This window comes from Oncorhynchus gorbuscha, linkage group LGY (assembly GCF_021184085.1).
Source record: "Oncorhynchus gorbuscha isolate QuinsamMale2020 ecotype Even-year linkage group LGY, OgorEven_v1.0, whole genome shotgun sequence".
Lineage (NCBI taxonomy): Eukaryota > Metazoa > Chordata > Actinopteri > Salmoniformes > Salmonidae > Oncorhynchus > Oncorhynchus gorbuscha.
The window spans coordinates 2,893,798-2,916,678 of NC_060199.1; the positions used below are offsets into that span (position 1 = coordinate 2,893,798).

The 22,881-nt window shown below is 46.1% G+C and overlaps 50 non-coding genes across 50 annotated transcripts; all 50 read right to left on the reverse strand.

The window, feature by feature from the left end:
* Positions 1-62: 62 nt before the first annotated feature.
* On the reverse strand, positions 63-133 carry trnag-gcc. The gene has a single exon. It is a non-coding gene; the product is annotated as a tRNA-Gly (tRNA).
* Positions 134-245: 112 nt separating this feature from the next.
* On the reverse strand, positions 246-317 carry trnad-guc. The gene has a single exon. It is a non-coding gene; the product is annotated as a tRNA-Asp (tRNA).
* Positions 318-867: 550 nt separating this feature from the next.
* Positions 868-938, reverse strand: trnag-gcc. The gene has a single exon. It is a non-coding gene; the product is annotated as a tRNA-Gly (tRNA).
* A 112-nt stretch (positions 939-1,050) lies between these two features.
* trnad-guc lies at positions 1,051-1,122 on the reverse strand. The gene has a single exon. It is a non-coding gene; the product is annotated as a tRNA-Asp (tRNA).
* A 550-nt stretch (positions 1,123-1,672) lies between these two features.
* trnag-gcc lies at positions 1,673-1,743 on the reverse strand. The gene has a single exon. It is a non-coding gene; the product is annotated as a tRNA-Gly (tRNA).
* Positions 1,744-1,855: 112 nt separating this feature from the next.
* Positions 1,856-1,927, reverse strand: trnad-guc. The gene has a single exon. It is a non-coding gene; the product is annotated as a tRNA-Asp (tRNA).
* A 550-nt stretch (positions 1,928-2,477) lies between these two features.
* On the reverse strand, positions 2,478-2,548 carry trnag-gcc. Its single transcript has one exon. It is a non-coding gene; the product is annotated as a tRNA-Gly (tRNA).
* A 112-nt stretch (positions 2,549-2,660) lies between these two features.
* On the reverse strand, positions 2,661-2,732 carry trnad-guc. The gene has a single exon. It is a non-coding gene; the product is annotated as a tRNA-Asp (tRNA).
* Positions 2,733-3,282: 550 nt separating this feature from the next.
* trnag-gcc lies at positions 3,283-3,353 on the reverse strand. The gene has a single exon. It is a non-coding gene; the product is annotated as a tRNA-Gly (tRNA).
* A 112-nt stretch (positions 3,354-3,465) lies between these two features.
* Positions 3,466-3,537, reverse strand: trnad-guc. The gene has a single exon. It is a non-coding gene; the product is annotated as a tRNA-Asp (tRNA).
* A 550-nt stretch (positions 3,538-4,087) lies between these two features.
* On the reverse strand, positions 4,088-4,158 carry trnag-gcc. The gene has a single exon. It is a non-coding gene; the product is annotated as a tRNA-Gly (tRNA).
* A 106-nt stretch (positions 4,159-4,264) lies between these two features.
* Positions 4,265-4,336, reverse strand: trnad-guc. Its single transcript has one exon. It is a non-coding gene; the product is annotated as a tRNA-Asp (tRNA).
* Positions 4,337-4,886: 550 nt separating this feature from the next.
* On the reverse strand, positions 4,887-4,957 carry trnag-gcc. The gene has a single exon. It is a non-coding gene; the product is annotated as a tRNA-Gly (tRNA).
* Positions 4,958-5,069: 112 nt separating this feature from the next.
* Positions 5,070-5,141, reverse strand: trnad-guc. The gene has a single exon. It is a non-coding gene; the product is annotated as a tRNA-Asp (tRNA).
* Positions 5,142-5,872: 731 nt separating this feature from the next.
* trnad-guc lies at positions 5,873-5,944 on the reverse strand. Its single transcript has one exon. It is a non-coding gene; the product is annotated as a tRNA-Asp (tRNA).
* A 550-nt stretch (positions 5,945-6,494) lies between these two features.
* Positions 6,495-6,565, reverse strand: trnag-gcc. The gene has a single exon. It is a non-coding gene; the product is annotated as a tRNA-Gly (tRNA).
* A 112-nt stretch (positions 6,566-6,677) lies between these two features.
* Positions 6,678-6,749, reverse strand: trnad-guc. Its single transcript has one exon. It is a non-coding gene; the product is annotated as a tRNA-Asp (tRNA).
* Positions 6,750-7,299: 550 nt separating this feature from the next.
* trnag-gcc lies at positions 7,300-7,370 on the reverse strand. Its single transcript has one exon. It is a non-coding gene; the product is annotated as a tRNA-Gly (tRNA).
* Positions 7,371-7,482: 112 nt separating this feature from the next.
* On the reverse strand, positions 7,483-7,554 carry trnad-guc. The gene has a single exon. It is a non-coding gene; the product is annotated as a tRNA-Asp (tRNA).
* A 550-nt stretch (positions 7,555-8,104) lies between these two features.
* trnag-gcc lies at positions 8,105-8,175 on the reverse strand. Its single transcript has one exon. It is a non-coding gene; the product is annotated as a tRNA-Gly (tRNA).
* A 112-nt stretch (positions 8,176-8,287) lies between these two features.
* On the reverse strand, positions 8,288-8,359 carry trnad-guc. The gene has a single exon. It is a non-coding gene; the product is annotated as a tRNA-Asp (tRNA).
* Positions 8,360-8,909: 550 nt separating this feature from the next.
* On the reverse strand, positions 8,910-8,980 carry trnag-gcc. Its single transcript has one exon. It is a non-coding gene; the product is annotated as a tRNA-Gly (tRNA).
* Positions 8,981-9,092: 112 nt separating this feature from the next.
* On the reverse strand, positions 9,093-9,164 carry trnad-guc. The gene has a single exon. It is a non-coding gene; the product is annotated as a tRNA-Asp (tRNA).
* Positions 9,165-9,714: 550 nt separating this feature from the next.
* Positions 9,715-9,785, reverse strand: trnag-gcc. The gene has a single exon. It is a non-coding gene; the product is annotated as a tRNA-Gly (tRNA).
* A 112-nt stretch (positions 9,786-9,897) lies between these two features.
* Positions 9,898-9,969, reverse strand: trnad-guc. Its single transcript has one exon. It is a non-coding gene; the product is annotated as a tRNA-Asp (tRNA).
* Positions 9,970-10,519: 550 nt separating this feature from the next.
* On the reverse strand, positions 10,520-10,590 carry trnag-gcc. Its single transcript has one exon. It is a non-coding gene; the product is annotated as a tRNA-Gly (tRNA).
* A 112-nt stretch (positions 10,591-10,702) lies between these two features.
* On the reverse strand, positions 10,703-10,777 carry trnad-guc. Its single transcript has one exon. It is a non-coding gene; the product is annotated as a tRNA-Asp (tRNA).
* Positions 10,778-11,327: 550 nt separating this feature from the next.
* Positions 11,328-11,398, reverse strand: trnag-gcc. Its single transcript has one exon. It is a non-coding gene; the product is annotated as a tRNA-Gly (tRNA).
* A 112-nt stretch (positions 11,399-11,510) lies between these two features.
* Positions 11,511-11,582, reverse strand: trnad-guc. The gene has a single exon. It is a non-coding gene; the product is annotated as a tRNA-Asp (tRNA).
* Positions 11,583-12,132: 550 nt separating this feature from the next.
* Positions 12,133-12,203, reverse strand: trnag-gcc. Its single transcript has one exon. It is a non-coding gene; the product is annotated as a tRNA-Gly (tRNA).
* A 112-nt stretch (positions 12,204-12,315) lies between these two features.
* trnad-guc lies at positions 12,316-12,387 on the reverse strand. Its single transcript has one exon. It is a non-coding gene; the product is annotated as a tRNA-Asp (tRNA).
* A 550-nt stretch (positions 12,388-12,937) lies between these two features.
* Positions 12,938-13,008, reverse strand: trnag-gcc. Its single transcript has one exon. It is a non-coding gene; the product is annotated as a tRNA-Gly (tRNA).
* Positions 13,009-13,120: 112 nt separating this feature from the next.
* Positions 13,121-13,192, reverse strand: trnad-guc. Its single transcript has one exon. It is a non-coding gene; the product is annotated as a tRNA-Asp (tRNA).
* A 550-nt stretch (positions 13,193-13,742) lies between these two features.
* Positions 13,743-13,813, reverse strand: trnag-gcc. Its single transcript has one exon. It is a non-coding gene; the product is annotated as a tRNA-Gly (tRNA).
* A 112-nt stretch (positions 13,814-13,925) lies between these two features.
* trnad-guc lies at positions 13,926-13,997 on the reverse strand. The gene has a single exon. It is a non-coding gene; the product is annotated as a tRNA-Asp (tRNA).
* Positions 13,998-14,547: 550 nt separating this feature from the next.
* On the reverse strand, positions 14,548-14,618 carry trnag-gcc. Its single transcript has one exon. It is a non-coding gene; the product is annotated as a tRNA-Gly (tRNA).
* Positions 14,619-15,356: 738 nt separating this feature from the next.
* Positions 15,357-15,427, reverse strand: trnag-gcc. The gene has a single exon. It is a non-coding gene; the product is annotated as a tRNA-Gly (tRNA).
* A 112-nt stretch (positions 15,428-15,539) lies between these two features.
* On the reverse strand, positions 15,540-15,611 carry trnad-guc. The gene has a single exon. It is a non-coding gene; the product is annotated as a tRNA-Asp (tRNA).
* A 550-nt stretch (positions 15,612-16,161) lies between these two features.
* Positions 16,162-16,232, reverse strand: trnag-gcc. The gene has a single exon. It is a non-coding gene; the product is annotated as a tRNA-Gly (tRNA).
* A 112-nt stretch (positions 16,233-16,344) lies between these two features.
* trnad-guc lies at positions 16,345-16,416 on the reverse strand. The gene has a single exon. It is a non-coding gene; the product is annotated as a tRNA-Asp (tRNA).
* A 550-nt stretch (positions 16,417-16,966) lies between these two features.
* trnag-gcc lies at positions 16,967-17,037 on the reverse strand. Its single transcript has one exon. It is a non-coding gene; the product is annotated as a tRNA-Gly (tRNA).
* A 112-nt stretch (positions 17,038-17,149) lies between these two features.
* trnad-guc lies at positions 17,150-17,221 on the reverse strand. The gene has a single exon. It is a non-coding gene; the product is annotated as a tRNA-Asp (tRNA).
* A 548-nt stretch (positions 17,222-17,769) lies between these two features.
* Positions 17,770-17,840, reverse strand: trnag-gcc. Its single transcript has one exon. It is a non-coding gene; the product is annotated as a tRNA-Gly (tRNA).
* A 112-nt stretch (positions 17,841-17,952) lies between these two features.
* trnad-guc lies at positions 17,953-18,024 on the reverse strand. The gene has a single exon. It is a non-coding gene; the product is annotated as a tRNA-Asp (tRNA).
* Positions 18,025-18,573: 549 nt separating this feature from the next.
* trnag-gcc lies at positions 18,574-18,644 on the reverse strand. The gene has a single exon. It is a non-coding gene; the product is annotated as a tRNA-Gly (tRNA).
* A 112-nt stretch (positions 18,645-18,756) lies between these two features.
* Positions 18,757-18,828, reverse strand: trnad-guc. The gene has a single exon. It is a non-coding gene; the product is annotated as a tRNA-Asp (tRNA).
* A 732-nt stretch (positions 18,829-19,560) lies between these two features.
* Positions 19,561-19,632, reverse strand: trnad-guc. Its single transcript has one exon. It is a non-coding gene; the product is annotated as a tRNA-Asp (tRNA).
* Positions 19,633-20,364: 732 nt separating this feature from the next.
* trnad-guc lies at positions 20,365-20,436 on the reverse strand. The gene has a single exon. It is a non-coding gene; the product is annotated as a tRNA-Asp (tRNA).
* Positions 20,437-21,169: 733 nt separating this feature from the next.
* On the reverse strand, positions 21,170-21,241 carry trnad-guc. Its single transcript has one exon. It is a non-coding gene; the product is annotated as a tRNA-Asp (tRNA).
* A 1,534-nt stretch (positions 21,242-22,775) lies between these two features.
* Positions 22,776-22,847, reverse strand: trnad-guc. The gene has a single exon. It is a non-coding gene; the product is annotated as a tRNA-Asp (tRNA).
* Between the last annotated feature and the right edge of the window lie 34 nt (positions 22,848-22,881).

Consider the following 22,881-nt stretch of genomic DNA (forward strand, 5'->3'; position numbering starts at 1 on the left):
CGAACACAGATTTATTCCTCAGGGGTTTGCATACTTCTCGAAATCACATGTTCAAAACATCCTGCATTGGCCGGGAATCGAACCCGGGCCTCCCGCGTGGCAGGCGAGAATTCTACCACTGAACAACCAATGCCTTGGAATACTGATACAAGGCTGGAAATCGTATCATAAAGCTTCATCTCCAAGCATATTTTTAATTTTGTGGGCTCAGCTGCATTGTTCACCCTAAAAAAAAGAAGTCCTTTCTCCCCGTCGGGGAATTGAACCCCGGTCTCCCGCGTGACAGGCGGGGATACTCACCACTATACTAACGAGGAGCTGGTGTGTTGGACCTTTGAAAAAACGTGGAGAATTGGGACTAACCATAAGTTTGCACTGTTGGGCTTTAACCCTTCTAACAAAAACATCTGTATAGCCTGAATGGTTAGAGCTAGAAACGACTGCGACCCCTCCATGGAAAGCTGGGACTCTGACGAACACGTACATGTAATCGGTTTCGCTCTCCACCACTCACAGGCCACGCAATCGTAGTTAGAAGGTGACGAGTTTGTGGGATGTCCCAGGACATTGTCACAAATGCCAAACTCAAGACAGTTGTCAGTGACTAGTTGGTTTCTCGTTTCCCATTTAACAACTAAAGCCTTGCACAAAGTAAATGACCTCACACACTGGACATGTACAATGGATTCACCAAAGTCTCCTGAGAATGAGTAAATGTCCAAACTGAAAACGAAAGCAAAGTCAGATTTTTCAAGAGTCAGTTGAGATCTCCACCAAGACCAGAGATGTCTGTTGGCCTGGCAATCGAACACAGATTTATTCCTCAGGGGTTTGCATACTTCTCGAAATCACATGTTCAAAACATCCTGCATTGGCCGGGAATCGAACCCGGGCCTCCCGCGTGGCAGGCGAGAATTCTACCACTGAACAACCAATGCCTTGGAATACTGATACAAGGCTGGAAATCGTATCATAAAGCTTCATCTCCAAGCATATTTTTAATTTTGTGGGCTCAGCTGCATTGTTCACCCTAAAAAAAAGAAGTCCTTTCTCCCCGTCGGGGAATTGAACCCCGGTCTCCCGCGTGACAGGCGGGGATACTCACCACTATACTAACGAGGAGCTGGTGTGTTGGACCTTTGAAAAAACGTGGAGAATTGGGACTAACCATAAGTTTGCACTGTTGGGCTTTAACCCTTCTAACAAAAACATCTGTATAGCCTGAATGGTTAGAGCTAGAAACGACTGCGACCCCTCCATGGAAAGCTGGGACTCTGACGAACACGTACATGTAATCGGTTTCGCTCTCCACCACTCACAGGCCACGCAATCGTAGTTAGAAGGTGACGAGTTTGTGGGATGTCCCAGGACATTGTCACAAATGCCAAACTCAAGACAGTTGTCAGTGACTAGTTGGTTTCTCGTTTCCCATTTAACAACTAAAGCCTTGCACAAAGTAAATGACCTCACACACTGGACATGTACAATGGATTCACCAAAGTCTCCTGAGAATGAGTAAATGTCCAAACTGAAAACGAAAGCAAAGTCAGATTTTTCAAGAGTCAGTTGAGATCTCCACCAAGACCAGAGATGTCTGTTGGCCTGGCAATCGAACACAGATTTATTCCTCAGGGGTTTGCATACTTCTCGAAATCACATGTTCAAAACATCCTGCATTGGCCGGGAATCGAACCCGGGCCTCCCGCGTGGCAGGCGAGAATTCTACCACTGAACAACCAATGCCTTGGAATACTGATACAAGGCTGGAAATCGTATCATAAAGCTTCATCTCCAAGCATATTTTTAATTTTGTGGGCTCAGCTGCATTGTTCACCCTAAAAAAAAGAAGTCCTTTCTCCCCGTCGGGGAATTGAACCCCGGTCTCCCGCGTGACAGGCGGGGATACTCACCACTATACTAACGAGGAGCTGGTGTGTTGGACCTTTGAAAAAACGTGGAGAATTGGGACTAACCATAAGTTTGCACTGTTGGGCTTTAACCCTTCTAACAAAAACATCTGTATAGCCTGAATGGTTAGAGCTAGAAACGACTGCGACCCCTCCATGGAAAGCTGGGACTCTGACGAACACGTACATGTAATCGGTTTCGCTCTCCACCACTCACAGGCCACGCAATCGTAGTTAGAAGGTGACGAGTTTGTGGGATGTCCCAGGACATTGTCACAAATGCCAAACTCAAGACAGTTGTCAGTGACTAGTTGGTTTCTCGTTTCCCATTTAACAACTAAAGCCTTGCACAAAGTAAATGACCTCACACACTGGACATGTACAATGGATTCACCAAAGTCTCCTGAGAATGAGTAAATGTCCAAACTGAAAACGAAAGCAAAGTCAGATTTTTCAAGAGTCAGTTGAGATCTCCACCAAGACCAGAGATGTCTGTTGGCCTGGCAATCGAACACAGATTTATTCCTCAGGGGTTTGCATACTTCTCGAAATCACATGTTCAAAACATCCTGCATTGGCCGGGAATCGAACCCGGGCCTCCCGCGTGGCAGGCGAGAATTCTACCACTGAACAACCAATGCCTTGGAATACTGATACAAGGCTGGAAATCGTATCATAAAGCTTCATCTCCAAGCATATTTTTAATTTTGTGGGCTCAGCTGCATTGTTCACCCTAAAAAAAAGAAGTCCTTTCTCCCCGTCGGGGAATTGAACCCCGGTCTCCCGCGTGACAGGCGGGGATACTCACCACTATACTAACGAGGAGCTGGTGTGTTGGACCTTTGAAAAAACGTGGAGAATTGGGACTAACCATAAGTTTGCACTGTTGGGCTTTAACCCTTCTAACAAAAACATCTGTATAGCCTGAATGGTTAGAGCTAGAAACGACTGCGACCCCTCCATGGAAAGCTGGGACTCTGACGAACACGTACATGTAATCGGTTTCGCTCTCCACCACTCACAGGCCACGCAATCGTAGTTAGAAGGTGACGAGTTTGTGGGATGTCCCAGGACATTGTCACAAATGCCAAACTCAAGACAGTTGTCAGTGACTAGTTGGTTTCTCGTTTCCCATTTAACAACTAAAGCCTTGCACAAAGTAAATGACCTCACACACTGGACATGTACAATGGATTCACCAAAGTCTCCTGAGAATGAGTAAATGTCCAAACTGAAAACGAAAGCAAAGTCAGATTTTTCAAGAGTCAGTTGAGATCTCCACCAAGACCAGAGATGTCTGTTGGCCTGGCAATCGAACACAGATTTATTCCTCAGGGGTTTGCATACTTCTCGAAATCACATGTTCAAAACATCCTGCATTGGCCGGGAATCGAACCCGGGCCTCCCGCGTGGCAGGCGAGAATTCTACCACTGAACAACCAATGCCTTGGAATACTGATACAAGGCTGGAAATCGTATCATAAAGCTTCATCTCCAAGCATATTTTTAATTTTGTGGGCTCAGCTGCATTGTTCACCCTAAAAAAAAGAAGTCCTTTCTCCCCGTCGGGGAATTGAACCCCGGTCTCCCGCGTGACAGGCGGGGATACTCACCACTATACTAACGAGGAGCTGGTGTGTTGGACCTTTGAAAAAACGTGGAGAATTGGGACTAACCATAAGTTTGCACTGTTGGGCTTTAACCCTTCTAACAAAAACATCTGTATAGCCTGAATGGTTAGAGCTAGAAACGACTGCGACCCCTCCATGGAAAGCTGGGACTCTGACGAACACGTACATGTAATCGGTTTCGCTCTCCACCACTCACAGGCCACGCAATCGTAGTTAGAAGGTGACGAGTTTGTGGGATGTCCCAGGACATTGTCACAAATGCCAAACTCAAGACAGTTGTCAGTGACTAGTTGGTTTCTCGTTTCCCATTTAACAACTAAAGCCTTGCACAAAGTAAATGACCTCACACACTGGACATGTACAATGGATTCACCAAAGTCTCCTGAGAATGAGTAAATGTCCAAACTGAAAACGAAAGCAAAGTCAGATTTTTCAAGAGTCAGTTGAGATCTCCACCAAGACCAGAGATGTCTGTTGGCCTGGCAATCGAACACAGATTTATTCCTCAGGGGTTTGCATACTTCTCGAAATCACATGTTCAAAACATCCTGCATTGGCCGGGAATCGAACCCGGGCCTCCCGCGTGGCAGGCGAGAATTCTACCACTGAACAACCAATGCCTTGGAATACTGATACAAGGCTGGAAATCGTATCATAAAGCTTCATCTCCAAGCATATTTTTGTGGGCTCAGCTGCATTGTTCACCCTAAAAAAAAGAAGTCCTTTCTCCCCGTCGGGGAATTGAACCCCGGTCTCCCGCGTGACAGGCGGGGATACTCACCACTATACTAACGAGGAGCTGGTGTGTTGGACCTTTGAAAAAACGTGGAGAATTGGGACTAACCATAAGTTTGCACTGTTGGGCTTTAACCCTTCTAACAAAAACATCTGTATAGCCTGAATGGTTAGAGCTAGAAACGACTGCGACCCCTCCATGGAAAGCTGGGACTCTGACGAACACGTACATGTAATCGGTTTCGCTCTCCACCACTCACAGGCCACGCAATCGTAGTTAGAAGGTGACGAGTTTGTGGGATGTCCCAGGACATTGTCACAAATGCCAAACTCAAGACAGTTGTCAGTGACTAGTTGGTTTCTCGTTTCCCATTTAACAACTAAAGCCTTGCACAAAGTAAATGACCTCACACACTGGACATGTACAATGGATTCACCAAAGTCTCCTGAGAATGAGTAAATGTCCAAACTGAAAACGAAAGCAAAGTCAGATTTTTCAAGAGTCAGTTGAGATCTCCACCAAGACCAGAGATGTCTGTTGGCCTGGCAATCGAACACAGATTTATTCCTCAGGGGTTTGCATACTTCTCGAAATCACATGTTCAAAACATCCTGCATTGGCCGGGAATCGAACCCGGGCCTCCCGCGTGGCAGGCGAGAATTCTACCACTGAACAACCAATGCCTTGGAATACTGATACAAGGCTGGAAATCGTATCATAAAGCTTCATCTCCAAGCATATTTTTAATTTTGTGGGCTCAGCTGCATTGTTCACCCTAAAAAAAAGAAGTCCTTTCTCCCCGTCGGGGAATTGAACCCCGGTCTCCCGCGTGACAGGCGGGGATACTCACCACTATACTAACGAGGAGCTGGTGTGTTGGACCTTTGAAAAACGTGGAGAATTGGGACTAACCATAAGTTTGCACTGTTGGGCTTTAACCCTTCTAACAAAAACATCTGTATAGCCTGAATGGTTAGAGCTAGAAACGACTGCGACCCCTCCATGGAAAGCTGGGACTCTGACGAACACGTACATGTAATCGGTTTCGCTCTCCACCACTCACAGGCCACGCAATCGTAGTTAGAAGGTGACGAGTTTGTGGGATGTCCCAGGACATTGTCACAAATGCCAAACTCAAGACAGTTGTCAGTGACTAGTTGGTTTCTCGTTTCCCATTTAACAACTAAAGCCTTGCACAAAGTAAATGACCTCACACACTGGACATGTACAATGGATTCACCAAAGTCTCCTGAGAATGAGTAAATGTCCAAACTGAAAACGAAAGCAAAGTCAGATTTTTCAAGAGTCAGTTGAGATCTCCACCAAGACCAGAGATGTCTGTTGGCCTGGCAATCGAACACAGATTTATTCCTCAGGGGTTTGCATACTTCTCGAAATCACATGTTCAAAACATCCTGCATTGGCCGGGAATCGAACCCGGCCTCCCGCGTGGCAGGCGAGAATTCTACCACTGAACAACCAATGCCTTGGAATACTGATACAAGGCTGGAAATCGTATCATAAAGCTTCATCTCCAAGCATATTTTTAATTTTGTGGGCTCAGCTGCATTGTTCACCCTAAAAAAAAGAAGTCCTTTCTCCCCGTCGGGGAATTGAACCCCGGTCTCCCGCGTGACAGGCGGGGATACTCACCACTATACTAACGAGGAGCTGGTGTGTTGGACCTTTGAAAAAACGTGGAGAATTGGGACTAACCATAAGTTTGCACTGTTGGGCTTTAACCCTTCTAACAAAAACATCTGTATAGCCTGAATGGTTAGAGCTAGAAACGACTGCGACCCCTCCATGGAAAGCTGGGACTCTGACGAACACGTACATGTAATCGGTTTCGCTCTCCACCACTCACAGGCCACGCAATCGTAGTTAGAAGGTGACGAGTTTGTGGGATGTCCCAGGACATTGTCACAAATGCCAAACTCAAGACAGTTGTCAGTGACTAGTTGGTTTCTCGTTTCCCATTTAACAACTAAAGCCTTGCACAAAGTAAATGACCTCACACACTGGACATGTACAATGGATTCACCAAAGTCTCCTGAGAATGAGTAAATGTCCAAACTGAAAACGAAAGCAAAGTCAGATTTTTCAAGAGTCAGTTGAGATCTCCACCAAGACCAGAGATGTCTGTTGGCCTGGCAATCGAACACAGATTTATTCCTCAGGGGTTTGCATACTTCTCGAAATCACATGTTCAAAACATCCTGCATTGGCCGGGAATCGAACCCGGGCCTCCCGCGTGGCAGGCGAGAATTCTACCACTGAACAACCAATGCCTTGGAATACTGATACAAGGCTGGAAATCGTATCATAAAGCTTCATCTCCAAGCATATTTTTAATTTTGTGGGCTCAGCTGCATTGTTCACCCTAAAAAAAAGAAGTCCTTTCTCCCCGTCGGGGAATTGAACCCCGGTCTCCCGCGTGACAGGCGGGGATACTCACCACTATACTAACGAGGAGCTGGTGTGTTGGACCTTTGAAAAAACGTGGAGAATTGGGACTAACCATAAGTTTGCACTGTTGGGCTTTAACCCTTCTAACAAAAACATCTGTATAGCCTGAATGGTTAGAGCTAGAAACGACTGCGACCCCTCCATGGAAAGCTGGGACTCTGACGAACACGTACATGTAATCGGTTTCGCTCTCCACCACTCACAGGCCACGCAATCGTAGTTAGAAGGTGACGAGTTTGTGGGATGTCCCAGGACATTGTCACAAATGCCAAACTCAAGACAGTTGTCAGTGACTAGTTGGTTTCTCGTTTCCCATTTAACAACTAAAGCCTTGCACAAAGTAAATGACCTCACACACTGGACATGTACAATGGATTCACCAAAGTCTCCTGAGAATGAGTAAATGTCCAAACTGAAAACGAAAGCAAAGTCAGATTTTTCAAGAGTCAGTTGAGATCTCCACCAAGACCAGAGATGTCTGTTGGCCTGGCAATCGAACACAGATTTATTCCTCAGGGGTTTGCATACTTCTCGAAATCACATGTTCAAAACATCCTGCATTGGCCGGGAATCGAACCCGGGCCTCCCGCGTGGCAGGCGAGAATTCTACCACTGAACAACCAATGCCTTGGAATACTGATACAAGGCTGGAAATCGTATCATAAAGCTTCATCTCCAAGCATATTTTTAATTTTGTGGGCTCAGCTGCATTGTTCACCCTAAAAAAAAGAAGTCCTTTCTCCCCGTCGGGGAATTGAACCCCGGTCTCCCGCGTGACAGGCGGGGATACTCACCACTATACTAACGAGGAGCTGGTGTGTTGGACCTTTGAAAAAACGTGGAGAATTGGGACTAACCATAAGTTTGCACTGTTGGGCTTTAACCCTTCTAACAAAAACATCTGTATAGCCTGAATGGTTAGAGCTAGAAACGACTGCGACCCCTCCATGGAAAGCTGGGACTCTGACGAACACGTACATGTAATCGGTTTCGCTCTCCACCACTCACAGGCCACGCAATCGTAGTTAGAAGGTGACGAGTTTGTGGGATGTCCCAGGACATTGTCACAAATGCCAAACTCAAGACAGTTGTCAGTGACTAGTTGGTTTCTCGTTTCCCATTTAACAACTAAAGCCTTGCACAAAGTAAATGACCTCACACACTGGACATGTACAATGGATTCACCAAAGTCTCCTGAGAATGAGTAAATGTCCAAACTGAAAACGAAAGCAAAGTCAGATTTTTCAAGAGTCAGTTGAGATCTCCACCAAGACCAGAGATGTCTGTTGGCCTGGCAATCGAACACAGATTTATTCCTCAGGGGTTTGCATACTTCTCGAAATCACATGTTCAAAACATCCTGCATTGGCCGGGAATCGAACCCGGGCCTCCCGCGTGGCAGGCGAGAATTCTACCACTGAACAACCAATGCCTTGGAATACTGATACAAGGCTGGAAATCGTATCATAAAGCTTCATCTCCAAGCATATTTTTAATTTTGTGGGCTCAGCTGCATTGTTCACCCTAAAAAAAAGAAGTCCTTTCTCCCCGTCGGGGAATTGAACCCCGGTCTCCCGCGTGACAGGCGGGGATACTCACCACTATACTAACGAGGAGCTGGTGTGTTGGACCTTTGAAAAAACGTGGAGAATTGGGACTAACCATAAGTTTGCACTGTTGGGCTTTAACCCTTCTAACAAAAACATCTGTATAGCCTGAATGGTTAGAGCTAGAAACGACTGCGACCCCTCCATGGAAAGCTGGGACTCTGACGAACACGTACATGTAATCGGTTTCGCTCTCCACCACTCACAGGCCACGCAATCGTAGTTAGAAGGTGACGAGTTTGTGGGATGTCCCAGGACATTGTCACAAATGCCAAACTCAAGACAGTTGTCAGTGACTAGTTGGTTTCTCGTTTCCCATTTAACAACTAAAGCCTTGCACAAAGTAAATGACCTCACACACTGGACATGTACAATGGATTCACCAAAGTCTCCTGAGAATGAGTAAATGTCCAAACTGAAAACGAAAGCAAAGTCAGATTTTTCAAGAGTCAGTTGAGATCTCCACCAAGACCAGAGATGTCTGTTGGCCTGGCAATCGAACACAGATTTATTCCTCAGGGGTTTGCATACTTCTCGAAATCACATGTTCAAAACATCCTGCATTGGCCGGGAATCGAACCCGGGCCTCCCGCGTGGCAGGCGAGAATTCTACCACTGAACAACCAATGCCTTGGAATACTGATACAAGGCTGGAAATCGTATCATAAAGCTTCATCTCCAAGCATATTTTTAATTTTGTGGGCTCAGCTGCATTGTTCACCCTAAAAAAAAGAAGTCCTTTCTCCCCGTCGGGGAATTGAACCCCGGTCTCCCGCGTGACAGGCGGGGATACTCACCACTATACTAACGAGGAGCTGGTGTGTTGGACCTTTGAAAAAACGTGGAGAATTGGGACTAACCATAAGTTTGCACTGTTGGGCTTTAACCCTTCTAACAAAAACATCTGTATAGCCTGAATGGTTAGAGCTAGAAACGACTGCGACCCCTCCATGGAAAGCTGGGACTCTGACGAACACGTACATGTAATCGGTTTCGCTCTCCACCACTCACAGGCCACGCAATCGTAGTTAGAAGGTGACGAGTTTGTGGGATGTCCCAGGACATTGTCACAAATGCCAAACTCAAGACAGTTGTCAGTGACTAGTTGGTTTCTCGTTTCCCATTTAACAACTAAAGCCTTGCACAAAGTAAATGACCTCACACACTGGACATGTACAATGGATTCACCAAAGTCTCCTGAGAATGAGTAAATGTCCAAACTGAAAACGAAAGCAAAGTCAGATTTTTCAAGAGTCAGTTGAGATCTCCACCAAGACCAGAGATGTCTGTTGGCCTGGCAATCGAACACAGATTTATTCCTCAGGGGTTTGCATACTTCTCGAAATCACATGTTCAAAACATCCTGCATTGGCCGGGAATCGAACCCGGGCCTCCCGCGTGGCAGGCGAGAATTCTACCACTGAACAACCAATGCCTTGGAATACTGATACAAGGCTGGAAATCGTATCATAAAGCTTCATCTCCAAGCATATTTTTAATTTTGTGGGCTCAGCTGCATTGTTCACCCTAAAAAAAAGAAGTCCTTTCTCCCCGTCGGGGAATTGAACCCCGGTCTCCCGCGTGACAGGCGGGGATACTCACCACTATACTAACGAGGAGCTGGTGTGTTGGACCTTTGAAAAAACGTGGAGAATTGGGACTAACCATAAGTTTGCACTGTTGGGCTTTAACCCTTCTAACAAAAACATCTGTATAGCCTGAATGGTTAGAGCTAGAAACGACTGCGACCCCTCCATGGAAAGCTGGGACTCTGACGAACACGTACATGTAATCGGTTTCGCTCTCCACCACTCACAGGCCACGCAATCGTAGTTAGAAGGTGACGAGTTTGTGGGATGTCCCAGGACATTGTCACAAATGCCAAACTCAAGACAGTTGTCAGTGACTAGTTGGTTTCTCGTTTCCCATTTAACAACTAAAGCCTTGCACAAAGTAAATGACCTCACACACTGGACATGTACAATGGATTCACCAAAGTCTCCTGAGAATGAGTAAATGTCCAAACTGAAAACGAAAGCAAAGTCAGATTTTTCAAGAGTCAGTTGAGATCTCCACCAAGACCAGAGATGTCTGTTGGCCTGGCAATCGAACACAGATTTATTCCTCAGGGGTTTGCATACTTCTCGAAATCACATGTTCAAAACATCCTGCATTGGCCGGGAATCGAACCCGGGCCTCCCGCGTGGCAGGCGAGAATTCTACCACTGAACAACCAATGCCTTGGAATACTGATACAAGGCTGGAAATCGTATCATAAAGCTTCATCTCCAAGCATATTTTTAATTTTGTGGGCTCAGCTGCATTGTTCACCCTAAAAAAAAGAAGTCCTTTCTCCCCGTCGTCGGGGAATTGAACCCCGGTCTCCCGCGTGACAGGCGGGGATACTCACCACTATACTAACGAGGAGCTGGTGTGTTGGACCTTTGAAAAAACGTGGAGAATTGGGACTAACCATAAGTTTGCACTGTTGGGCTTTAACCCTTCTAACAAAAACATCTGTATAGCCTGAATGGTTAGAGCTAGAAACGACTGCGACCCCTCCATGGAAAGCTGGGACTCTGACGAACACGTACATGTAATCGGTTTCGCTCTCCACCACTCACAGGCCACGCAATCGTAGTTAGAAGGTGACGAGTTTGTGGGATGTCCCAGGACATTGTCACAAATGCCAAACTCAAGACAGTTGTCAGTGACTAGTTGGTTTCTCGTTTCCCATTTAACAACTAAAGCCTTGCACAAAGTAAATGACCTCACACACTGGACATGTACAATGGATTCACCAAAGTCTCCTGAGAATGAGTAAATGTCCAAACTGAAAACGAAAGCAAAGTCAGATTTTTCAAGAGTCAGTTGAGATCTCCACCAAGACCAGAGATGTCTGTTGGCCTGGCAATCGAACACAGATTTATTCCTCAGGGGTTTGCATACTTCTCGAAATCACATGTTCAAAACATCCTGCATTGGCCGGGAATCGAACCCGGGCCTCCCGCGTGGCAGGCGAGAATTCTACCACTGAACAACCAATGCCTTGGAATACTGATACAAGGCTGGAAATCGTATCATAAAGCTTCATCTCCAAGCATATTTTTAATTTTGTGGGCTCAGCTGCATTGTTCACCCTAAAAAAAAGAAGTCCTTTCTCCCCGTCGGGGAATTGAACCCCGGTCTCCCGCGTGACAGGCGGGGATACTCACCACTATACTAACGAGGAGCTGGTGTGTTGGACCTTTGAAAAAACGTGGAGAATTGGGACTAACCATAAGTTTGCACTGTTGGGCTTTAACCCTTCTAACAAAAACATCTGTATAGCCTGAATGGTTAGAGCTAGAAACGACTGCGACCCCTCCATGGAAAGCTGGGACTCTGACGAACACGTACATGTAATCGGTTTCGCTCTCCACCACTCACAGGCCACGCAATCGTAGTTAGAAGGTGACGAGTTTGTGGGATGTCCCAGGACATTGTCACAAATGCCAAACTCAAGACAGTTGTCAGTGACTAGTTGGTTTCTCGTTTCCCATTTAACAACTAAAGCCTTGCACAAAGTAAATGACCTCACACACTGGACATGTACAATGGATTCACCAAAGTCTCCTGAGAATGAGTAAATGTCCAAACTGAAAACGAAAGCAAAGTCAGATTTTTCAAGAGTCAGTTGAGATCTCCACCAAGACCAGAGATGTCTGTTGGCCTGGCAATCGAACACAGATTTATTCCTCAGGGGTTTGCATACTTCTCGAAATCACATGTTCAAAACATCCTGCATTGGCCGGGAATCGAACCCGGGCCTCCCGCGTGGCAGGCGAGAATTCTACCACTGAACAACCAATGCCTTGGAATACTGATACAAGGCTGGAAATCGTATCATAAAGCTTCATCTCCAAGCATATTTTTAATTTTGTGGGCTCAGCTGCATTGTTCACCCTAAAAAAAAGAAGTCCTTTCTCCCCGTCGGGGAATTGAACCCCGGTCTCCCGCGTGACAGGCGGGGATACTCACCACTATACTAACGAGGAGCTGGTGTGTTGGACCTTTGAAAAAACGTGGAGAATTGGGACTAACCATAAGTTTGCACTGTTGGGCTTTAACCCTTCTAACAAAAACATCTGTATAGCCTGAATGGTTAGAGCTAGAAACGACTGCGACCCCTCCATGGAAAGCTGGGACTCTGACGAACACGTACATGTAATCGGTTTCGCTCTCCACCACTCACAGGCCACGCAATCGTAGTTAGAAGGTGACGAGTTTGTGGGATGTCCCAGGACATTGTCACAAATGCCAAACTCAAGACAGTTGTCAGTGACTAGTTGGTTTCTCGTTTCCCATTTAACAACTAAAGCCTTGCACAAAGTAAATGACCTCACACACTGGACATGTACAATGGATTCACCAAAGTCTCCTGAGAATGAGTAAATGTCCAAACTGAAAACGAAAGCAAAGTCAGATTTTTCAAGAGTCAGTTGAGATCTCCACCAAGACCAGAGATGTCTGTTGGCCTGGCAATCGAACACAGATTTATTCCTCAGGGGTTTGCATACTTCTCGAAATCACATGTTCAAAACATCCTGCATTGGCCGGGAATCGAACCCGGGCCTCCCGCGTGGCAGGCGAGAATTCTACCACTGAACAACCAATGCCTTGGAATACTGATACAAGGCTGGAAATCGTATCATAAAGCTTCATCTCCAAGCATATTTTTAATTTTGTGGGCTCAGCTGCATTGTTCACCCTAAAAAAAAGAAGTCCTTTCTCCCCGTCGGGGAATTGAACCCCGGTCTCCCGCGTGACAGGCGGGGATACTCACCACTATACTAACGAGGAGCTGGTGTGTTGGACCTTTGAAAAAACGTGGAGAATTGGGACTAACCATAAGTTTGCACTGTTGGGCTTTAACCCTTCTAACAAAAACATCTGTATAGCCTGAATGGTTAGAGCTAGAAACGACTGCGACCCCTCCATGGAAAGCTGGGACTCTGACGAACACGTACATGTAATCGGTTTCGCTCTCCACCACTCACAGGCCACGCAATCGTAGTTAGAAGGTGACGAGTTTGTGGGATGTCCCAGGACATTGTCACAAATGCCAAACTCAAGACAGTTGTCAGTGACTAGTTGGTTTCTCGTTTCCCATTTAACAACTAAAGCCTTGCACAAAGTAAATGACCTCACACACTGGACATGTACAATGGATTCACCAAAGTCTCCTGAGAATGAGTAAATGTCCAAACTGAAAACGAAAGCAAAGTCAGATTTTTCAAGAGTCAGTTGAGATCTCCACCAAGACCAGAGATGTCTGTTGGCCTGGCAATCGAACACAGATTTATTCCTCAGGGGTTTGCATACTTCTCGAAATCACATGTTCAAAACATCCTGCATTGGCCGGGAATCGAACCCGGGCCTCCCGCGTGGCAGGCGAGAATTCTACCACTGAACAACCAATGCCTTGGAATACTGATACAAGGCTGGAAATCGTATCATAAAGCTTCATCTCCAAGCATATTTTTAATTTTGTGGGCTCAGCTGCATTGTTCACCCTAAAAAAAAGAAGTCCTTTCTCCCCGTCGGGGAATTGAACCCCGGTCTCCCGCGTGACAGGCGGGGATACTCACCACTATACTAACGAGGAGCTGGTGTGTTGGACCTTTGAAAAAACGTGGAGAATTGGGACTAACCATAAGTTTGCACTGTTGGGCTTTAACCCTTCTAACAAAAACATCTGTATAGCCTGAATGGTTAGAGCTAGAAACGACTGCGACCCCTCCATGGAAAGCTGGGACTCTGACGAACACGTACATGTAATCGGTTTCGCTCTCCACCACTCACAGGCCACGCAATCGTAGTTAGAAGGTGACGAGTTTGTGGGATGTCCCAGGACATTGTCACAAATGCCAAACTCAAGACAGTTGTCAGTGACTAGTTGGTTTCTCGTTTCCCATTTAACAACTAAAGCCTTGCACAAAGTAAATGACCTCACACACTGGACATGTACAATGGATTCACCAAAGTCTCCTGAGAATGAGTAAATGTCCAAACTGAAAACGAAAGCAAAGTCAGATTTTTCAAGAGTCAGTTGAGATCTCCACCAAGACCAGAGATGTCTGTTGGCCTGGCAATCGAACACAGATTTATTCCTCAGGGGTTTGCATACTTCTCGAAATCACATGTTCAAAACATCCTGCATTGGCCGGGAATCGAACCCGGGCCTCCCGCGTGGCAGGCGAGAATTCTACCACTGAACAACCAATGCCTTGGAATACTGATACAAGGCTGGAAATCGTATCATAAAGCTTCATCTCCAAGCATATTTTTAATTTTGTGGGCTCAGCTGCATTGTTCACCCTAAAAAAAAGAAGTCCTTTGGAAAGCTGGGACTCTGAATTGAACCCCGGTCTCCCGCGTGACAGGCGGGGATACTCACCACTATACTAACGAGGAGCTGGTGTGTTGGACCTTTGAAAAAACGTGGAGAATTGGGACTAACCATAAGTTTGCACTGTTGGGCTTTAACCCTTCTAACAAAAACATCTGTATAGCCTGAATGGTTAGAGCTAGAAACGACTGCGACCCCTCCATGGAAAGCTGGGACTCTGACGAACACGTACATGTAATCGGTTTCGCTCTCCACCACTCACAGGCCACGCAATCGTAGTTAGAAGGTGACGAGTTTGTGGGATGTCCCAGGACATTGTCACAAATGCCAAACTCAAGACAGTTGTCAGTGACTAGTTGGTTTCTCGTTTCCCATTTAACAACTAAAGCCTTGCACAAAGTAAATGACCTCACACACTGGACATGTACAATGGATTCACCAAAGTCTCCTGAGAATGAGTAAATGTCCAAACTGAAAACGAAAGCAAAGTCAGATTTTTCAAGAGTCAGTTGAGATCTCCACCAAGACCAGAGATGTCTGTTGGCCTGGCAATCGAACACAGATTTATTCCTCAGGGGTTTGCATACTTCTCGAAATCACATGTTCAAAACATCCTGCATTGGCCGGGAATCGAACCCGGGCCTCCCGCGTGGCAGGCGAGAATTCTACCACTGAACAACCAATGCCTTGGAATACTGATACAAGGCTGGAAATCGTATCATAAAGCTTCATCTCCAAGCATATTTTTAATTTTGTGGGCTCAGCTGCATTGTTCACCCTAAAAAAAAGAAGTCCTTTCTCCCCGTCGGGGAATTGAACCCCGGTCTCCCGCGTGACAGGCGGGGATACTCACCACTATACTAACGAGGAGCTGGTGTGTTGGACCTTTGAAAAAACGTGGAGAATTGGGACTAACCATAAGTTTGCACTGTTGGGCTTTAACCCTTCTAACAAAAACATCTGTATAGCCTGAATGGTTAGAGCTAGAAACGACTGCGACCCCTCCATGGAAAGCTGGGACTCTGACGAACACGTACATGTAATCGGTTTCGCTCTCCACCACTCACAGGCCACGCAATCGTAGTTAGAAGGTGACGAGTTTGTGGGATGTCCCAGGACATTGTCACAAATGCCAAACTCAAGACAGTTGTCAGTGACTAGTTGGTTTCTCGTTTCCCATTTAACAACTAAAGCCTTGCACAAAGTAAATGACCTCACACACTGGACATGTACAATGGATTCACCAAAGTCTCCTGAGAATGAGTAAATGTCCAAACTGAAAACGAAAGCAAAGTCAGATTTTTCAAGAGTCAGTTGAGATCTCCACCAAGACCAGAGATGTCTGTTGGCCTGGCAATCGAACACAGATTTATTCCTCAGGGGTTTGCATACTTCTCGAAATCACATGTTCAAAACATCCTGCATTGGCCGGGAATCGAACCCGGGCCTCCCGCGTGGCAGGCGAGAATTCTACCACTGAACAACCAATGCCTTGGAATACTGATACAAGGCTGGAAATCGTATCATAAAGCTTCATCTCCAAGCATATTTTTAATTTTGTGGGCTCAGCTGCATTGTTCACCCTAAAAAAAAGAAGTCCTTTCTCCCCGTCGGGGAATTGAACCCCGGTCTCCCGCGTGACAGGCGGGGATACTCACCACTATACTAACGAGGAGCTGGTGTGTTGGACCTTTGAAAAAACGTGGAGAATTGGGACTAACCATAAGTTTGCACTGTTGGGCTTTAACCCTTCTAACAAAAACATCTGTATAGCCTGAATGGTTAGAGCTAGAAACGACTGCGACCCCTCCATGGAAAGCTGGGACTCTGACGAACACGTACATGTAATCGGTTTCGCTCTCCACCACTCACAGGCCACGCAATCGTAGTTAGAAGGTGACGAGTTTGTGGGATGTCCCAGGACATTGTCACAAATGCCAAACTCAAGACAGTTGTCAGTGACTAGTTGGTTTCTCGTTTCCCATTTAACAACTAAAGCCTTGCACAAAGTAAATGACCTCACACACTGGACATGTACAATGGATTCACCAAAGTCTCCTGAGAATGAGTAAATGTCCAAACTGAAAACGAAAGCAAAGTCAGATTTTTCAAGAGTCAGTTGAGATCTCCACCAAGACCAGAGATGTCTGTTGGCCTGGCAATCGAACACAGATTTATTCCTCAGGGGTTTGCATACTTCTCGAAATCACATGTTCAAAACATCCTGCATTGGCCGGGAATCGAACCCGGGCCTCCCGCGTGGCAGGCGAGAATTCTACCACTGAACAACCAATGCCTTGGAATACTGATACAAGGCTGGAAATCGTATCATAAAGCTTCATCTCCAAGCATATTTTTAATTTTGTGGGCTCAGCTGCATTGTTCACCCTAAAAAAAAGAAGTCCTTTCTCCCCGTCGGGGAATTGAACCCCGGTCTCCCGCGTGACAGGCGGGGATACTCACCACTATACTAACGAGGAGCTGGTGTGTTGGACCTTTGAAAAAGTGGAGAATTGGGACTAACCATAAGTTTGCACTGTTGGGCTTTAACCCTTCTAACAAAAACATCTGTATAGCCTGAATGGTTAGAGCTAGAAACGACTGCGACCCCTCCATGGAAAGCTGGGACTCTGACGAACACGTACATGTAATCGGTTTCGCTCTCCACCACTCACAGGCCACGCAATCGTAGTTAGAAGGTGACGAGTTTGTGGGATGTCCCAGGACATTGTCACAAATGCCAAACTCAAGACAGTTGTCAGTGACTAGTTGGTTTCTCGTTTCCCATTTAACAACTAAAGCCTTGCACAAAGTAAATGACCTCACACACTGGACATGTACAATGGATTCACCAAAGTCTCCTGAGAATGAGTAAATGTCCAAACTGAAAACGAAAGCAAAGTCAGATTTTTCAAGAGTCAGTTGAGATCTCCACCAAGACCAGAGATGTCTGTTGGCCTGGCAATCGAACACAGATTTATTCCTCAGGGGTTTGCATACTTCTCGAAATCACATGTTCAAAACATCCTGCATTGGCCGGGAATCGAACCCGGGCCTCCCGCGTGGCAGGCGAGAATTCTACCACTGAACAACCAATGCCTTGGAATACTGATACAAGGCTGGAAATCGTATCATAAAGCTTCATCTCCAAGCATATTTTTAATTTTGTGGGCTCAGCTGCATTGTTCACCCTAAAAAAAAGAAGTCCTTTCTCCCCGTCGGGGAATTGAACCCCGGTCTCCCGCGTGACAGGCGGGGATACTCACCACTATACTAACGAGGAGCTGGTGTGTTGGACCTTTGAAAAACGTGGAGAATTGGGACTAACCATAAGTTTGCACTGTTGGGCTTTAACCCTTCTAACAAAAACATCTGTATAGCCTGAATGGTTAGAGCTAGAAACGACTGCGACCCCTCCATGGAAAGCTGGGACTCTGACGAACACGTACATGTAATCGGTTTCGCTCTCCACCACTCACAGGCCACGCAATCGTAGTTAGAAGGTGACGAGTTTGTGGGATGTCCCAGGACATTGTCACAAATGCCAAACTCAAGACAGTTGTCAGTGACTAGTTGGTTTCTCGTTTCCCATTTAACAACTAAAGCCTTGCACAAAGTAAATGACCTCACACACTGGACATGTACAATGGATTCACCAAAGTCTCCTGAGAATGAGTAAATGTCCAAACTGAAAACGAAAGCAAAGTCAGATTTTTCAAGAGTCAGTTGAGATCTCCACCAAGACCAGAGATGTCTGTTGGCCTGGCAATCGAACACAGATTTATTCCTCAGGGGTTTGCATACTTCTCGAAATCACATGTTCAAAACATCCTGCATTGGCCGGGAATCGAACCCGGGCCTCCCGCGTGGCAGGCGAGAATTCTACCACTGAACAACCAATGCCTTGGAATACTGATACAAGGCTGGAAATCGTATCATAAAGCTTCATCTCCAAGCATATTTTTAATTTTGTGGGCTCAGCTGCATTGTTCACCCTAAAAAAAAGAAGTCCTTTCTCCCCGTCGGGGAATTGAACCCCGGTCTCCCGCGTGACAGGCGGGGATACTCACCACTATACTAACGAGGAGCTGGTGTGTTGGACCTTTGAAAAACGTGGAGAATTGGGACTAACCATAAGTTTGCACTGTTGGGCTTTAACCCTTCTAACAAAAACATCTGTATAGCCTGAATGGTTAGAGCTAGAAACGACTGCGACCCCTCCATGGAAAGCTGGGACTCTGACGAACACGTACATGTAATCGGTTTCGCTCTCCACCACTCACAGGCCACGCAATCGTAGTTAGAAGGTGACGAGTTTGTGGGATGTCCCAGGACATTGTCACAAATGCCAAACTCAAGACAGTTGTCAGTGACTAGTTGGTTTCTCGTTTCCCATTTAACAACTAAAGCCTTGCACAAAGTAAATGACCTCACACACTGGACATGTACAATGGATTCACCAAAGTCTCCTGAGAATGAGTAAATGTCCAAACTGAAAACGAAAGCAAAGTCAGATTTTTCAAGAGTCAGTTGAGATCTCCACCAAGACCAGAGATGTCTGTTGGCCTGGCAATCGAACACAGATTTATTCCTCAGGGGTTTGCATACTTCTCGAAATCACATGTTCAAAACATCCTGCATTGGCCGGGAATCGAACCCGGGCCTCCCGCGTGGCAGGCGAGAATTCTACCACTGAACAACCAATGCCTTGGAATACTGATACAAGGCTGGAAATCGTATCATAAAGCTTCATCTCCAAGCATATTTTTAATTTTGTGGGCTCAGCTGCATTGTTCACCCTAAAAAAAAGAAGTCCTTTCTCCCCGTCGGGGAATTGAACCCCGGTCTCCCGCGTGACAGGCGGGGATACTCACCACTATACTAACGAGGAGCTGGTGTGTTGGACCTTTGAAAAACGTGGAGAATTGGGACTAACCATAAGTTTGCACTGTTGGGCTTTAACCCTTCTAACAAAAACATCTGTATAGCCTGAATGGTTAGAGCTAGAAACGACTGCGACCCCTCCATGGAAAGCTGGGACTCTGACGAACACGTACATGTAATCGGTTTCGCTCTCCACCACTCACAGGCCACGCAATCGTAGTTAGAAGGTGACGAGTTTGTGGGATGTCCCAGGACATTGTCACAAATGCCAAACTCAAGACAGTTGTCAGTGACTAGTTGGTTTCTCGTTTCCCATTTAACAACTAAAGCCTTGCACAAAGTAAATGACCTCACACACTGGACATGTACAATGGATTCACCAAAGTCTCCTGAGAATGAGTAAATGTCCAAACTGAAAACGAAAGCAAAGTCAGATTTTTCAAGAGTCAGTTGAGATCTCCACCAAGACCAGAGATGTCTGTTGGCCTGGCAATCGAACACAGATTTATTCCTCAGGGGTTTGCATACTTCTCGAAATCACATGTTCAAAACATCCTGCATTGGCCGGGAATCGAACCCGGGCCTCCCGCGTGGCAGGCGAGAATTCTACCACTGAACAACCAATGCCTTGGAATACTGATACAAGGCTGGAAATCGTATCATAAAGCTTCATCTCCAAGCATATTTTTAATTTTGTGGGCTCAGCTGCATTGTTCACCCTAAAAAAAAGAAGTCCTTTCTCCCCGTCGGGGAATTGAACCCCGGTCTCCCGCGTGACAGGCGGGGATACTCACCACTATACTAACGAGGAGCTGGTGTGTTGGACCTTTGAAAAAACGTGGAGAATTGGGACTAACCATAAGTTTGCACTGTTGGGCTTTAACCCTTCTAACAAAAACATCTGTATAGCCTGAATGGTTAGAGCTAGAAACGACTGCGACCCCTCCATGGAAAGCTGGGACTCTGACGAACACGTACATGTAATCGGTTTCGCTCTCCACCACTCACAGGCCACGCAATCGTAGTTAGAAGGTGACGAGTTTGTGGGATGTCCCAGGACATTGTCACAAATGCCAAACTCAAGACAGTTGTCAGTGACTAGTTGGTTTCTCGTTTCCCATTTAACAACTAAAGCCTTGCACAAAGTAAATGACCTCACACACTGGACATGTACAATGGATTCACCAAAGTCTCCTGAGAATGAGTAAATGTCCAAACTGAAAACGAAAGCAAAGTCAGATTTTTCAAGAGTCAGTTGAGATCTCCACCAAGACCAGAGATGTCTGTTGGCCTGGCAATCGAACACAGATTTATTCCTCAGGGGTTTGCATACTTCTCGAAATCACATGTTCAAAACATCCTGCATTGGCCGGGAATCGAACCCGGGCCTCCCGCGTGGCAGGCGAGAATTCTACCACTGAACAACCAATGCCTTGGAATACTGATACAAGGCTGGAAATCGTATCATAAAGCTTCATCTCCAAGCATATTTTTAATTTTGTGGGCTCAGCTGCATTGTTCACCCTAAAAAAAAGAAGTCCTTTCTCCCCGTCGGGGAATTGAACCCCGGTCTCCCGCGTGACAGGCGGGGATACTCACCACTATACTAACGAGGAGCTGGTGTGTTGGACCTTTGAAAAAACGTGGAGAATTGGGACTAACCATAAGTTTGCACTGTTGGGCTTTAACCCTTCTAACAAAAACATCTGTATAGCCTGAATGGTTAGAGCTAGAAACGACTGCGACCCCTCCATGGAAAGCTGGGACTCTGACGAACACGTACATGTAATCGGTTTCGCTCTCCACCACTCACAGGCCACGCAATCGTAGTTAGAAGGTGACGAGTTTGTGGGATGTCCCAGGACATTGTCACAAATGCCAAACTCAAGACAGTTGTCAGTGACTAGTTGGTTTCTCGTTTCCCATTTAACAACTAAAGCCTTGCACAAAGTAAATGACCTCACACACTGGACATGTACAATGGATTCACCAAAGTCTCCTGAGAATGAGTAAATGTCCAAACTGAAAACGAAAGCAAAGTCAGATTTTTCAAGAGTCAGTTGAGATCTCCACCAAGACCAGAGATGTCTGTTGGCCTGGCAATCGAACACAGATTTATTCCTCAGGGGTTTGCATACTTCTCGAAATCACATGTTCAAAACATCCTGCATTGGCCGGGAATCGAACCCGGGCCTCCCGCGTGGCAGGCGAGAATTCTACCACTGAACAACCAATGCCTTGGAATACTGATACAAGGCTGGAAATCGTATCATAAAGCTTCATCTCCAAGCATATTTTTAATTTTGTGGGCTCAGCTGCATTGTTCACCCTAAAAAAAAGAAGTCCTTTCTCCCCGTCGGGGAATTGAACCCGGTCTCCCGCGTGACAGGCGGGGATACTCACCACTATACTAACGAGGAGCTGGTGTGTTGGACCTTTGAAAAAACGTGGAGAATTGGGACTAACCATAAGTTTGCACTGTTGGGCTTTAACCCTTCTAACAAAAACATCTGTATAGCCTGAATGGTTAGAGCTAGAAACGACTGCGACCCCTCCATGGAAAGCTGGGACTCTGACGAACACGTACATGTAATCGGTTTCGCTCTCCACCACTCACAGGCACGCAATCGTAGTTAGAAGGTGACGAGTTTGTGGGATGTCCCAGGACATTGTCACAAATGCCAAACTCAAGACAGTTGTCAGTGACTAGTTGGTTTCTCGTTTCCCATTTAACAACTAAAGCCTTGCACAAAGTAAATGACCTCACACACTGGACATGTACAATGGATTCACCAAAGTCTCCTGAGAATGAGTAAATGTCCAAACTGAAAACGAAAGCAAAGTCAGATTTTTCAAGAGTCAGTTGAGATCTCCACCAAGACCAGAGATGTCTGTTGGCCTGGCAATCGAACACAGATTTATTCCTCAGGGGTTTGCATACTTCTCGAAATCACATGTTCAAAACATCCTGCATTGGCCGGGAATCGAACCCGGGCCTCCCGCGTGGCAGGCGAGAATTCTACCACTGAACAACCAATGCCTTGGAATACTGATACAAGGCTGGAAATCGTATCATAAAGCTTCATCTCCAAGCATATTTTTAATTTTGTGGGCTCAGCTATTGTTCACCCTAAAAAAAAGAAGTCCTTTCTCCCCGTCGGGGAATTGAACCCCGGTCTCCCGCGTGACAGGCGGGGATACTCACCACTATACTAACGAGGAGCTGGTGTGTTGGACCTTTGAAAAAACGTGGAGA